The 15,432-nt window shown below is 40.9% G+C and overlaps 1 pseudogene; it reads right to left on the bottom strand.

Moving 5' to 3' along the window:
• The window catches only part of LOC149258480 (uncharacterized), a 55,510-nt pseudogene extending 40,464 nt beyond the window's left edge, over nucleotides 1-15,046 (bottom strand).
• Between the last annotated feature and the right edge of the window lie 386 nt (nucleotides 15,047-15,432).

Here is a 15,432-nt window from a genome sequence, read left to right as displayed (position 1 = left end):
TGGACCAAAATGTGCTGAGAAACCAACTGTCCCGATCTGAGATGATAGACTGTGGGATCCTGAAGTGCACCCACACTCGTTCAAAGAAGAGTTTAGCAGTGGCTTCTGCTGTGATATTCTTCTTGCAGGCCATCATAATGGCCATCTTCGAGAACCTGTCGACAACCACAAAAACACAGTCATTTCCATGCTTAGTGGAAGGAAGGCCTCACATGTAATCCATGGAGATGGATTCCCAAGGTCGACTAGGGGTAGGCAACGGGGTATAGAGGCCGTGCTTCTTAATGGTCGGTTTGGCAATGGCACAGGCAGTACATGATCTGATGTACTTCCCAACATCTTGTCGAAGATTCGGCCAATAGAAATAATTTTGCAGTACTGCCACTGTTTTCTCGACCCCGAAATGCCCAGCAGCCCAACTGTAGTGTGCTTCCCAAATCATCTTGGCACGCTCGCTTGAAGGAACACAAAGGTGACCGAGGTGGCATAATAGAGCATCCTGGAGGTGAAAATCTGCAACATGCCGACCCTCCAAGAGTGTCTGGTATGTGTGGTCGAATTCTGGGTCGCTTTTGAAGAGAAGTGGCCAATCAAAAGTCTCGTGCCCACAAGAGTTGAGCACGGTGGTTAACGCCATGATCGGTGGTCGAATGAGGCAATCTGCAACATTATTGGTGCTGCCCTTCTTATACTTGATATTCAAATGGAACTATTGCAGGTATGTAGACCACTTCTGATGGCGATCATTCTGCAATTTCCCTTGGGTCTGTATGAACTGCAGGGGTCGGTGGTCTGTGTGGATGACCGTTTCCTTCCCCAAAATGTAATGCTTCCATTGTCGGCAGGCCTGTACAATGGAATACATCTCTTTATCATAAGTGGGGTACTTCCAGACTGTGTCTGAAAGTGTTTCACTGTGATATGCCATTGGATGTCCATGTTGAGTAAGGACTGCCCCAATAGCATAGTCAGAGGCATCTGTCTCGACCTCAAATGGTTGTTGTAAATCTGGTAATGCGAGCACTGGTGCCGTGCAGAGGCGATCCTTCAACTCCATGAATGCCTTCTGTTGAGATTCAGACCAAAAGAACTTTGCTTTAGCCCCTCCCTTGGTGACTTGACTCAAGGGCCAAGAAATATGAGAAAACCCCAACACAAACCTGCGGTAGAAGTTGGCAAGACCTAGAAAGCTGCGGAGCTCTGTTAGAGTGGTTGGAGAGGGCCAATCCCGAATGACTTGGATCTTGGCTGGATCGACATGCACCCCCTGTCCATCAATGATGTATCCCAGATACTGAACCTAGGTCATGCCAAAAGTGCATTTCTCCAAATTGGCACATAGCTTGTGTTGCCGCAGTGTTTGGAGAACCTGTCGGATGTGGTGGAGGTGCTCTTCCCAACTCTGGCTGAAGATCAAAATGTCATCCAAGTATACTACTACAAAGGAGTTGGTGAATGGCCGCAAGATGTCATCCATTAGCCTCATAAAGGTTGCAGGAGCATTCGTCAATCCGAAAGGCATGACCAACCATTTGAAGAGGCCCTCCTTGGATTTGAAGGCAGTCTTCCACACATCAGAGGGTTCGATTGGTACCTGGTGATATCCTGACTTCAGATCGATCTTGCTGAAATATTTCGCCCCCTTTAGTTGGTCTAGGAGGTCATCAATCCGCGGGATCGGGTACCTATTACGGACAGTGATCTTGTTCAGCGCCCGATAGTCAATACAGAGTCTCCACGTCCCATCCTTCTTCTGTACCAACACGATCGGGCTCCCACAGGGCGATGAAATCGGACGGATGTGACCTTTCTGCAGGAGCTCCTGAATCTGCCTCTTGATTTCACTATTCTCCAGAACGGAGCACCGATAAATTGGTCCATTGGGTAGCGGCGCACCTGGGGTCAGATCGATGGAGTGCTTGACTTGACAGTGCAGAGGAACCCCTGCTGGGGAGGTGAAGATGTCCTCGTACTCCTCCACAATCTTGTCCATCTGTAGTTGTCGTGCAGAGGGACCTCGTCTAGAGGCCGCGGCCACTGTCTTCTTCTTTCCTTGACGGCGTATCATCAGGAAAACAAATTTCCTGGTTTTGGAAATGATCTTACTGCATTGTTTTGCAGTAATCAAAGAGATGGCGGCAGGTGGTGCTACCTCTGGTATCCTGAACAACTTATTTCCCAATGTAATAATAACAGTACGGGGCCTTGATTCATACACAGCATGTCGCTTCCACAAGTATGGTTGTCCTAGTAATACATCACAAACTTCAAGGGGAGCAATGTCACACACTACCTCATCTGTGCAGGGCTTGATGTTGTATGGAAGGTGACACTGCTGGCTCACGCGAAGATCTCGTCCTTGGTGAAGCCACCCAATGGTGTATGGTTGTGGATGTGCTGTGGTCGGTAAGCCCAACCGCTTCACGACCTCTGCTGAAATGAGGTTCTTTTGACTCCCGCTATCAACAATGAACTGTATCGGGGAGCCCTTTACCCACATCTGGGAGTGGAAGAGACGCCCCTCCTCCTCTGGATCTTCGGGTTCATTTTTCTGGATCTTTGCGGTAGCAACAATGGCGCTGGGATCCGCATCAATGATTTGCTTCCCTTTTTCATACCCCTTATCGGGTTCTGACTCAGAGTCAGAACATGCATCTGATTCTGAAACCTTTAGCTCAGCCACCAGTGATTGCTTGGCCCGACACTCACTTGTGTTGTGAGTGGAGCTCTTATGGAACTCGCACCATTTTCCAGTGTCCTTTCTCGGCTTCGCGATGATGTTCTTTGCTTGCAGCTTCGGCTGGTTGTCTTGGGCTGTCCCGCTTTGGCTTTGTCCTTTGTTTTGTGGTTTAGGGGCACCTTTCCCCTGCTTTGGATTCGCAGATCCAAAGTCTCGCTTCTTTTGTTTAAACTTCTGCTCGACCTTGATGGCATATCGGTATGTTGCGCCGAGCGAGGGGATGTTTAGGAATTGTATTTCTTCCTGGATGTACTTGTGCAGGCAGCCACGGTATTTGAGTATCAAATGTTGCTCCGAATCTTTGATACCCAACTTTGTGCGAAGGGTATGGAAAAGATTGGTGAACTCCGGCACGTCTTGGTCCCTTCCCTGCTGCAGCGTGGTCCACTTTATGTATTCATCCTCATAGCTTCCAACAGGGTAGTACTGCTCCTTGATGGCATCCTGGAACGAATCCCAGGTGGGTGCGGCTAAAAATAGTGAGCCAGTACTTTCATCCTTCTGCTCGTAGTAGGTTTCCCACCAGTCCTTGACGTGGGGGGCTGCTTTGAGAAGAGAAAAAACAATCTTTTCCCGACTCGAAAATTCATGAACAGAAAAATAACCCTCTAGCAGATTTAACCATTTATCTACGGCATCTGCGTCTATCTGACCCTCGAATATGGGGATTTCAAAATTAACTTGTACCTTAAAGGGTGTGGCGTTTCCAGAGTAGCTGCTGGAAGCCGATGCGTCGCTTCTGGGTAGCCGCTGAAGGATCTGGGCAAAGCTATCCATCATCGCGTTCCGTTGTCGCTCGAGGGCTTCTTCGAGCAAGATTTTGATGGGATCTCCTGCCCCCTAGTCTTTCTTCTCGTCCTCCATGGGAGGTCGTCGGGATTTGCGAGGCTGGTCTTGTAAAGGTTCAACCAGTTCAAGCCCTAACTCCTTATATCCCGACCTTGTTGGGGACATGCAAAGAAAAACAGAGACAAAGCAGACTGCTCTGATACCACTGATCCGGATTTAAACAGGAACGCAACAAATTACAGAGATAACCATATACACAAAGATGCAGCGGAAATAATACTTCATTTCATTAATGGAAAATACTGAAATATGCTTACAACCAGAAATGGAAATAATCCAGCTAGGGCGATGGTAGCTTATCTCTAAGAAGAGATGTGATGGCTACATGCCTCTGAACTGTGTTACAATGAGGCTCGAAGGCCTATTTATTGTTGAGAAACAATGGAAAACCCTTAACATTCCAAAACCTAACCCTAGGAGATGAAACGCCAAACTGTGGGCCCCGTTTGGGGTAAATTGGTACATCAACTTCCCGGGGTCGTAACTTTGGCATATGATCTCCGTTTGACGCATACAATAGCTCGTTAGAAATATCTATCCGAGTACTACCATTGTTGGAACGGGCAACATCGGTTGTTGCCCTCGGATTCCCCAAAAAATGTCGTTTAGGGCCTCAAAACGGCTCCGGAAGTTCAGGACCCGAAAAACTGCTAAAAATAGTAAGTTGTGCTACAATTAAGGAAACTGAAAATGCTGAGAAAGACAATGGTGGGGGTCCAGGTGGACTTAGCAGGTGGCCACCAATATCCACCTGGATCACATGTCCACAAGCTTGCTTAGCATTGGAGGAACTTTTTGCTGCTTTGGTAGAACAACTTTCATCAGTCTGTTCCTCCACAAGATTCTGCAACACGAGGAACATCTTTTGCCTCTCTTCCTTAGCAGCTTCAAGTAGTCTTTTGAGCTCCATGTTCTCTTATTGGAGAAATAAAATAATGTCCTTTGAATCTTGGAGACTATCATGCTTTTTACTCATGCCCGTGCCTACTGAAGGTTCAACTACAATTTGAGGTAGAATTGGTGGTGGAGATTGTGGCAATCTTGCTCTCCCACCCAAACCTTCTCCTTTCTTGAGTTTCAAACTTGTAAGCTTCACATTCACTTACAAATAGTTAAATCCTTCTTGCACAAAGGAAACTAAGAGCTCTGATACCAACCTGATCTAAATGCGAAAGTTAGTGTTTGTTGTGCTAAATTCCAATTGAGAATAGTAAAAAAAGTGCTTGAGGATTATGAGGGTAATTGTAAGTTTTTCATGAGTTTTTTTTAATGTGTTTTTATGTAAATTTCATGAGAAAATTAAAATAAGTAAAACACTGAATAGAAGCATAACAATAATACATTCAATAATTGACAAAGAAGTTCACCCCTCCTGGGCTACCTCTCCTTTTTCCAACTTCCAATGGCTTGACCCAATCTCATTATGCTCAAAATTCTTCAGTGATAAAGAGTACATAAGTGTGTTGACAAAAAGAGTGGCTAGTTTACCCTTCAAGGAAACATTCTTCTGCAAAGAACTCTCACTCTAAACACATGAAAACCTACAGTTAGTCATGAAACAATCAACAAGCTAAAAGGCTCTCAAATCAAGATCCCATAGTCCATCTAACAATGAGCATAACAAGTACAAAAATTCACTTGAAGTACTAAAAAAAGAGTTTTTCTCAAAGACACAATGAGAAAAGAGAAACATGAGCTACACCATTGATGTCTCATCTGCTAAAAAAAACATATGAAGGCTGGGAAACCCCTACAAGGTCCTCTCCATTCTCAAAAGCCTTCAAAAACTGATTCAACCTCCTTGTTGATCCTGGTACCCATAGACTTAAACCTGAAAAGGATATCTTCAGAAGTGATCCAATGGATCTGAAGCTTGTTACATTGGCTTCAAAATGTCCAAAATTTTCTAAGAAGCTTCTTTCTGAGCTCAATTTGGATAAAAATTGAAGAAGTTATGAGCTCTCCAAGTTTCGCTGCTAGTTGACCTAGAAATTTTCCAAGTCCGGCTAACTTCCCTATAATTTCGCCCCATTTTCTGCTAACGAAGCAAAAAATTGGTGCAATCCCGACATAATTTATTGGGTCATTAAATTTCCCAATGACACTTGCATGCCTTCCTGGTCACATGGACCCCCCACATGACCTGGGGCTAGCCCCCATGTTCTAGCCCCCTTCGAATCAACCCTTGGTTCTTGCTTATGGTTGCATGGGAAAATATTTAAGGTTGGGGGCACTGGGGCTAAGCCTTGGCCCCTGGTCCCTTCCCTGGTCCTTTTGGTTCCAATGACCAAGGCTGGGGCTAGCCCTCGTCCCTCACTCCATATCTGCCCCAACATTAATTTAAATAAGGTTTGGGTGGGTCCTTTTAACAAGACCCACCCTTGGTGCAATGACATATGCAGATAGTTGTTTGGTGTGAGGTGCCATAATTTAATCTCATGGAGTGAAATTCATACTCCTAACAAATTTTTTGTGGCCCCCATGTTGCCACATGGCAACATGTGGTTGGCCACCATGCCATCAATAAAACACTACCACATCACATTAATGACGAGGTGCCACTTAGCATCACCTTATTCTCCTGAGGAAATATAGTCAATGCATAGTCACCTTGCCACATAGTCATGCCCTATCAGTGCCACGTCAACAATACAAACTGTTGACTAGAGTGTCATTTTTGCAAAAAATACCCTATTTTGAAAAATGATCAGAATGCGATAACTTTTTCATACGACGTTTGTTTGATGGAACACTTGCATCATTGGAATTGTGGCGATGAGCACTACACGGTCGTTCAAGTTCCACACTGATCTAATAAATTTTATTTTTGAGAAAAAAATTTAGCTCTCGATCACCTGTCTTTATAAAATAGCCAAAATTTCAGTCATCATTTAAATAAAGAGAGTTATCGTTACCTCTTTGGTCTAGTTTCTTCTCCTTTTCACTGGTTGCAAGACTCACTAGCTCATTCCTTTGTCCATAAACTTCCACCGAAATCACCTTGCTATTGTAGTCTTCCTCAATTTGTAGTGGCTCTGATACCACAATGACAACAAGTCCCTCCAGTGTCCTTCTCAATGAAGCCATGATTCTTTCCTCTTGTGTGTAGATGACCACTCCAATGCAATTTGAAAATTTCATTAATGACTTCGTCGACATTTGCAAGCCTCCACCATTTTTTTTTGGTACATAGTTCCCTAATTCCATATATTTTCTCCATTGTGACACAATCCCAATTCAATAGACCTCATTCCCATTGGATATTCTTGCAAATAAAATTCCCTTATGCGGCCCAACTGAAATTATACATACAACTTGTCACTCCCTTAATAGTCAATTTACAAATATATATATCGTGGCCCTACAATATAGGTTGGGGTTGGTCCGAGTTAGAAGCGAGAGGTAAAATTTCTTTTGCACCGGTCTGTCTCACTTTCTACATGCCTACCTCAACCTCTCAAAGGTCTGACCCGTCGAGTGCAACTCAACCTTGTTATTTGACCACCATTCAAACTGAATACCCCAATTAAACTTTAAATATGGTCTTAAGTTGATTTTGATAGGCTTGGTTTGAATTGGGCTTGGAAATCTCGTTGGAGCCGAGGTCTGACATTTGACTATTGGAACTAGTCAGGGCTTAGAATTATTATTTTTTATCCATAATAAATTTGGGTCTGCCTATCCGACCGCGACGGAACTGACTAGTGGGATCCTATCGTAAAATGTACCAGTGCTCTAATTCTTCATTGCCACAAGGATTCTTTTTCCATGAAATTCTCAAAAAGATTGTTTTGGAGCTATCTGCTATTAGAAACTAGGTCACTACTGGGGGGGGGTTTATTAGTAGTGAAGGAACTTATAACGTTTTCTCCAAATTATCAATATTTTAAACCATGCACAAACTGAAGCACATAAGAAAATATTATAACATCAAACACAAGTAAATCCATGAAAGTAATCAACACAATAGACATAGATAATTCTGGTGGAAAACCCTCTCTAGGGAAAAATCCACCTGTTGTTGCTGACCTTCCCAAATTTTCTATTATGTCCAGAAAATTCTTTACATACAAATATACATGGCTACTATCAAATGGAGACCCTTTCTCATGCAAATCTATGGACTACCATCTGCTAAAGGCTACCATGATCAATGATCCTCGCCTGGTTACTCCTGAACTATCAATCGAATTTGCAGACCCTGATCTGCTAGAAGCCACCACGACCAATGAGCCTTGCCTAGTTTCTTCTGAACTATCCAACCACCATTGGATTGATAAAACTACTTACTTATATTAATTTCACATGAGGCACCCAACTCCACTTCTCTATGTGATTCCCATTTCATATATTATCAGACTAGAACTGAGAACTACTCAACATGAGCACTAAACCAACATATCATCAAATCATATGAAAGATGAATCAAACCTACAACAAAAAATTCATCACCAAAAGAATATACCAACCCACACTTCATCACCTCACTTGCTGCACAAAAATGATGGTTGAAATATGATTCTTCTATCTCTTCTACAACTACATACTGCTTCAGAAAGTCCACAATACAATCCTCACATAGATTGCACATTCTTCTCCAAACTCACACTCACTCCACACTCAAGAGAATCAACCAAACCATCATTGATCTATCTCCAATATATAGATGAAGTGAGGAGCTCAACTCAATAATTAAAAATAACTACTGAACCCCAAAACTTTGTTCATATGCTTGATTTGATCCAGATTTAGCTCATTGACTCGATCAAGCCACTAGCTCCAATTTCCTTTTGATATTTTCACTTTGATTAGTTTTTGGAGGCCCTACTAACTTTTATGACCATATGCCAAAAATATATGAATAAGAATGTCATTATTATAGCAAAATTAGTTGAGTTGCACGAGGAATGTTGAGAAAAACTCTTTAAAAGTATCAGTGACATGCACAACACTGGATAAAATCTATTGGAACTCCTCAGTCACTCCCATAGGCCTGTCTTCTAGTGACTGGAGCCTTTCAGTTGCTCCCACAGACTTGGCTCCATGCAAGTGGGGCAAAGGATAAAGAAAAACATTGGACCTTTAGTCCAGGACCCTTGGCAGTTGATGGATCACCTTATTTAGCTCATGAACACACCTCCAAGACTCTATGACAAGTCTACAACTAATGACATAGGCCAAGGACTCCTGCAACAAGTCAATGACAAGCAGTCCCTAGTCTACCAACCTCATCACCAAGACCAACACCTCCATCTCCTCAAGAAGCAATGACAACCTATCTAAACACCTCCAACACCTGTAGCAACATCTCTAACTCATGTAGTAGCATCCTCAACACATGAAACAACACCATCAAGTCATCCAACTGCCTCCAACACTGGTAGAATCACCTCCAACATATGTAGCAACATCTCTAATGCTTGCAAGACATGTAGAAGCATATGAAACACATATATTAACACTCCAACCTCCTAGAGTAGCAGGATATCCAACATATGTGGCAATTCAATCATCAACCTATGACAAGCCATCATATCATACCTTGCAACCATCTCTACTCAACCTCCCATTCCTGCACTAGGTCATGTCATAAACATGTTGACATCAATGCCAACTAACAAGACCATCAAGTTGAACACTACAACAACCAAACACTCATCACACATCATGAGATAGACATAGGCATATGATGAACAACACCAAGACCTTGTTGACACTAATGCCAATGCTATAATGCAAACAAAATCCCCCTTTAGCATTGATGTCCACCTTAATGCAACATTTTGTGTTGATCTCATTCATCCAAATTCTTTCCCCCTTTGACATCAATGGAAAAGGGCCATATCAACACTAAAGAATAATTCCAATAATGTTTTGGATGAGAGAAATACTCCCCTTGTCATACTCAACACCATATGGATCCAAATCAAAGATGTCTATCCTACAAGATAAAAATGGGAAGCAAGGAAATCAGCGGCCAAACATATCTCTACCCAATATCATGAAATCTTTGAAACTGAACATGCTCCCCCTAAGCATGTAATGAAGCTACAATCAAACTCCCTCTATTGTTGTAGCAACATGTTTTCATGCTACAATAAGCCTCCTTTACAAGTCCAGGAGACTACTCCTCATGAGCCATGACTCCAAGTGACTTTGGACAAGATATACAATGAATTACAATACATATAATGCTTCATGGAGCAAATACATGATTGTGACAAGTACATAGAATTGACAAATGACTCCTCTATACCTATCATCAACCAAGAATTCTATGTACCCATGTTTAAATCATGCACCCAATGTAATGGGGCTACATCAATGATATGAAAAATAGAACATGACTTGGACACCCATTGGCCCATACATAACGAGTGACAAATTATACCAAAATTAACTGAGTTTCACAAGGAATGCACATAAAAACTCATGAAAAATCTCAACCACATGCACAACACTAGAAAAACAAGACTAGAACTCCTCATTTACTCCCATAGGCCTATCTGCCAATGATTGGAGCCTTTTAGTCACTCCCACAAGCTTGGATCCATGCAATTGGGGCAAAGGATAAAGAAAAACATTGGAAATTTTGTCCATGACCTCTTCCAGCTAGTGGATCACCTTCCTCAGCTCCTGAACACACATCCAAGCCTTTGTGACAAGTTTGCAACTAATGAAATAGGCCAAGGACTCCTCCAATAAGTCAGTGACAAGTAGTCCCTAGTCTTCTAACCTCATCACCAAGACCAACACCTCCAACTCTTCAAGCAGTAATGAAAACCTATCTAAACATCTCAAGCACTTGTAACAACATCTCTAACTCCTATAGCAACATCCTTAACACATGGAAGAACAACATCAAGCCATCCAACTACCTCCAACATTGGTAGAAGCAAATCCAACATATGTAGCAACATATCTAATGCTTCCAATACATGTAGAAGAATATGAAACAACTATAGCAACACTCCAACCTCTTTCAGCAACAACATCTCCAACATATGTCTAAATTCAATCTTCAACCTATGACAAGCCAGCGTATCATACCTTACATCCATCTCTACTCAACCTCCCATTCCTGCACCAAGTCATGTCATAAACATGTTGACTTCAATTCCAACTAAAAATACCATCAATATGAACAATGCAACAACCAAACACTCATCAAACACAATGAGGTAGACATAGGCATACGATGAACAACACCAAGACCTTGTAGCAAGATGTTGCCAGCTAGGGAAACCCCAAGACATACTTGTGAGTCTCTGAGTTAATTGACTAGACTAGTGTGGTCTTTATGCCTGAGATTAGACCTTGCTTAGGGGGTGAAATGGATGTGATTTCCATTCTCATCGGTTGGGAGGAGTGGTCTTTCTCTTGGATGAATTCCCTGGATTCCTAAACCTAAAGAAAAAAGTATTTCTATATTGGTAGAAATTTCCTACAAATTATAACTTTATGTAAATTAATTATGGAAATTAAATTCTAAAAACCACTTCTATGGATTTTGTGGCACATATAGGAATTTTTATCAGTTGTGTTTATGAAAAATTATGTTTAAAATAAAAGTATGAAATGTTTCTAGGAAATTTGTGAAGTTGTGTTCTCTAGACTTGAAGCTTATTGTACAGTTTAGAGAAAATAATGATAATTGGATCTATTGTATAATACCATGAATTATTTATCGGGTTCGTTTGTGGTTTCTAATAACAATGGAACATGATACTAATAATGTAACCTGATACAACCATGTAAGATATTTGGTTAGTCCCAAAGCCAAGTCGATAGATTGAACAACCCAGGTCAGTCCCTACCTCATTAGAGGGTCATTTTGGTGGCTCGAGTGTAGGCGTAAGAGACAAAAATTCTACACCCGATACAATTTCTCTTATTTCTGGAAAAATTTCGTCTTGGATTTCTCTCGGAGTCTCGGTCATTTACCTTAAGAGTTAGATACTCTGCTAAATTAGCAGAACCACTAATTTAGCCGTAACTACCAAATACCCACCGAACCTTCTAACCATCTCATATCGCAATCGCGGCTCACCAGTAGGTTTCTTATTTGTAAATGTTTCGATGCGATATTTATTGGTGCACTTCAATCGCATGTCACATTTCGTAACTCTGCCAGGCTAAGGTCCTTTCCATTAAAACCAATGCGATGCATGATTATAACTAATGTAATGCGAGGTCCATTTGACGGTCCGCATTCCTCAGTGATCCGGCGGTCACTATGATATTGCAAGGAAAGATATGTGACGACACCACCTCGCAGAGCCAAAATAATTAGAAGCCCCAGTTTATAACGGTTCAGGTCAACTACTTGAGATTAACACCGATAACAAAGATTTTCAGGATTTACGGCTCACAGAACTTCGATTAACGCAAAGTTAAACACAGGGCCAACCCCTGCCATTGACTAAGCCACAATGTGTTGAACTAAAATCAACAGTTCATAAAGAATATGGGACTACAGTCTTGCATCCAGAATTCAGGCACTTCTAACCCCGCAGTCGTTAATACATGACAAAATAAAGTTGAATGCTAACACACACAGAACAGTAGAACCCAGGATTAATCCAAACTTGGAAACTCAAAAACACACAGAAACATAGAGACACTACAGAGGGACACGATACCTTTGGGATAGACCAATTTCACCTTAAAATTACATAGAGTTATGCTTCTTGTAACTTAATCATATATAATTCAAAAGAAGCCGAATTAGTCAAAAATCCGCTTCCAGTGATTCAGAACTTACATAAGTATTAGTTCATTAACAACCAGATCCTAAATCGAAGGATAGAATTAACTAATCCTATCTAATCTGCCTAATATTCTCCTTGAGAATCTCCACTACATCTAACTACTAGAATTTATTACATGATAATCCAAATCCTGGATTCTAGTTCAAATCCTAACTAGAAAGCTTTGTAAATTGATGGCTAAAGGACCCCACTCCTTTGCTTGTAAATTGTTTTTGAATTTTTGGAATAAATTGAAGCCTTTTGTCTTAAAGCCTCATGCTCCTGCATCAGACTCCTGAGGACAAAATTCTTCATGGGCTCCTGTCCATGAGCTCTTCTACAGAACTACCCATTTTTTGTAGCATGGCATCTATTACCTAGGTAGCATCAGCAATTGGTTGATCTTTCCACTTGACCAAATATTGAAAATACTCTTGTCCCCTTGTCTTCTTTAACAATTTCTTGTCCAGAATCCTCTCTAGCTATAATTATTTTGTTGTAGGTAACTGTTTTACCCAATCAATCTCTTGTTCTTCTCAATCCTCTGCAGTGTCATCTGCCTATTCCTTTTCGTACCTGTATAAGTCAGCAACATTAAAAATTTGAGATATTCCAATATCAGGGGGTACTTCAATTTCATATGCATTTGCAGAAAATTTTCTCAAGACTCTGCATGGTCAAATTTTCTTAAACTTTAGTTTATTATACTCCCTTTTTGGAAATCTTTCCTTCCTCAGGTGTGCTAAAACCAAATCTCCAACTTCAAAGTTAACTTCTCTTCTCTTCAAATCTGCTCTGCCCTTGTATTTTATGTTGCTGTCCTGTAGTTGCTGTTTTACCTGTTCATGTATGACTTGCATCTCTAAAGCAAAATCCTCCCCTTCAGCACTTCTCATCTCAGCTTTTCCCATATTTCTTAATTCAGACACTCCCCTTGGATGCATTCCATAAACTATATGGAATGGACTCTGCCCTGTGCTCCTGTTAGGAGAGTCATTATATGCATATTCAGCCTGTGCCAATACTTGATCCCATTGTTTTGGATGTTCACCTGTAAGACTTCTCAGAAGATTACCCAAGCTTCTATTTACAACTTCAGTCTATCCATTTGTTTGAGGATGATAAGTAGAACTGAAACTCAGTTTAGTTCCAAGCTTCTTCCACAATGTCCTCCAAAAATGTCCAACAAATTTGGAGTCTCTGTCTGAGACAATACTCTTAGGTAACCCATGCAATCTTACAATCTCTTTGAAAAACAGATTAGCAATGTGAGTAGCATCACTGGTTTTATAACATGGAATAAAATGTGCCATTTTTGAAAATTTGTCAACCACAACATATATTGAATCATTTCCTCTTTGAGTTTTTGGTAAGCCCAAAACAAAATCCATGCTTACCATATCCCAAGGTCTATCTGGAATAGGTAATGGAGCATACAACCCTGTGTTTTGGCTTCTTCCTTTTGCATACTGACAGACTTTACAATTTTTCACATACTTCTCCACTTCAGTCCTCATCTTCGGCCATAAATAAAACCTGTTCAACTGCTCATAAGTCTTGTCTGCACCAAAATGTCCTGCAAGTCCACAACTGATTTCTTTTAAACAACAACCCATCTTGCAAGAAATAATCAAGCCACTTACTTCTGTCTAACAAAATAGGATTTTTACAAGCTTCAAATGCCTCTTTAAAATCTAAGTCTTTTTCATACAATTCCTTAAGAAAATCAAAACCCAACACTTGAATTTGACTTTCTTGAAGTAGTATGTTTCTTCTACTTAAGGCATCTGCTACTTTATTTGATTGACCATTTATATGCTTCAAGACAAAATTAAAGCCTTGAAGATATTCTATCCATTTGGCATGTTTCTGATTAATCTTTGGTTGTTGCATAATGTACTACAATGCATGGTTATCTGAATACAATATAAACTCCTTGGACATCAAGTAATATCTCCACTTCTTCAAAGACTGCACCACTGCATAAAACTCCTTGTCATAAGAAGAATATTTCTTCTTGGTCTCGTTCAACTTTTCACTAAAATAAGCTACAGGCTTGTCCTCTTGACTCAAAACAGCTCCAATGGCTTCTCCACTGGCATCACACTTTACTTGGAAAGGTTTATTAAAATCAGGCAAAACCAAAATAGGTTTTTCAGTGATCTTCCTTTTCAACAGCTGAAAGTTCCTTTCTACTTCAACAGTCCATTTAAATGGTTGTCTGTCCTTCCTTATTATGTCAATAATAGAAGCATTGATCATACTAAAGTTCCGTATGAATTTTCTATAAAAAATAGCATGACCGTGAAAAATTCATACCTCAAAGACACTTTTTGGTGAAGGCCACTCCATGATAGCTTTGATCTTCTCTGGATCCATCTTTAACCCATCAGCAAAAACAACAAAACCCAAATACACCAATTCTTTTGTCATGAATGAACACTTCTTTAAATTTATCAGTAACTTCTCTTGCTACAACCTTTGTAAGACATAATTTAGTTGTCTTATGTGTTCCTCCTTAGACTTGTTGTAAACTAATATATCGTCCTGCATAAAATGAAACTTCAGTTCTAGGTCTAGATGTGGATTTCAACACTGACCTAAAGAACCTCATCTCGGGAGTAACTTCTATAGGTTCCTCCTCTTCTGCAGCTTCAACTTCAGCTTCAATGACATCACCAACATTTGCACCTCTCCCTATTTCCATTGCTTCTAATCTAGCTTGCATCTGTTGCATAGCCTCCATCACTTCAACATTTGCAACAGGTCTTCCTCTTCTACCACGTCCTCTTCCAACTCTAAGAGCCATGGTGGATTTCTTTCTCTAATCCTTACGACCCTGTTCAATGTCAGTAAGCTGCTATGATACTAGAAATGGTGGTTGGGGTGCAAGCATAAGAGACAAACATTCTACACCCAATACAATTTCTTTTATTTATGGTAGAATTTCCTCTTGGATTTCCCTTAGAGTCTCGGTCATTTACCTCCAGAGTTAGATTCGCTGCTAAATTAACAGAACCACTAATTTAGCCGCAACTACCAAATACCCTCCAAACCTTTTAACCATCGCATATCTCAATTGCGGCGACAGGT

The sequence above is a fragment of the Pinus tabuliformis genome, chromosome 6, assembly GCF_031772625.1.
Source record: "Pinus tabuliformis cultivar Carrire ecotype Pingquan chromosome 6, CPIR1, whole genome shotgun sequence".
In the NCBI taxonomy this organism is placed as follows: domain Eukaryota; kingdom Viridiplantae; phylum Streptophyta; class Pinopsida; order Pinales; family Pinaceae; genus Pinus; species Pinus tabuliformis.
This window is presented reverse-complemented; position numbering and strand designations above follow the sequence as displayed.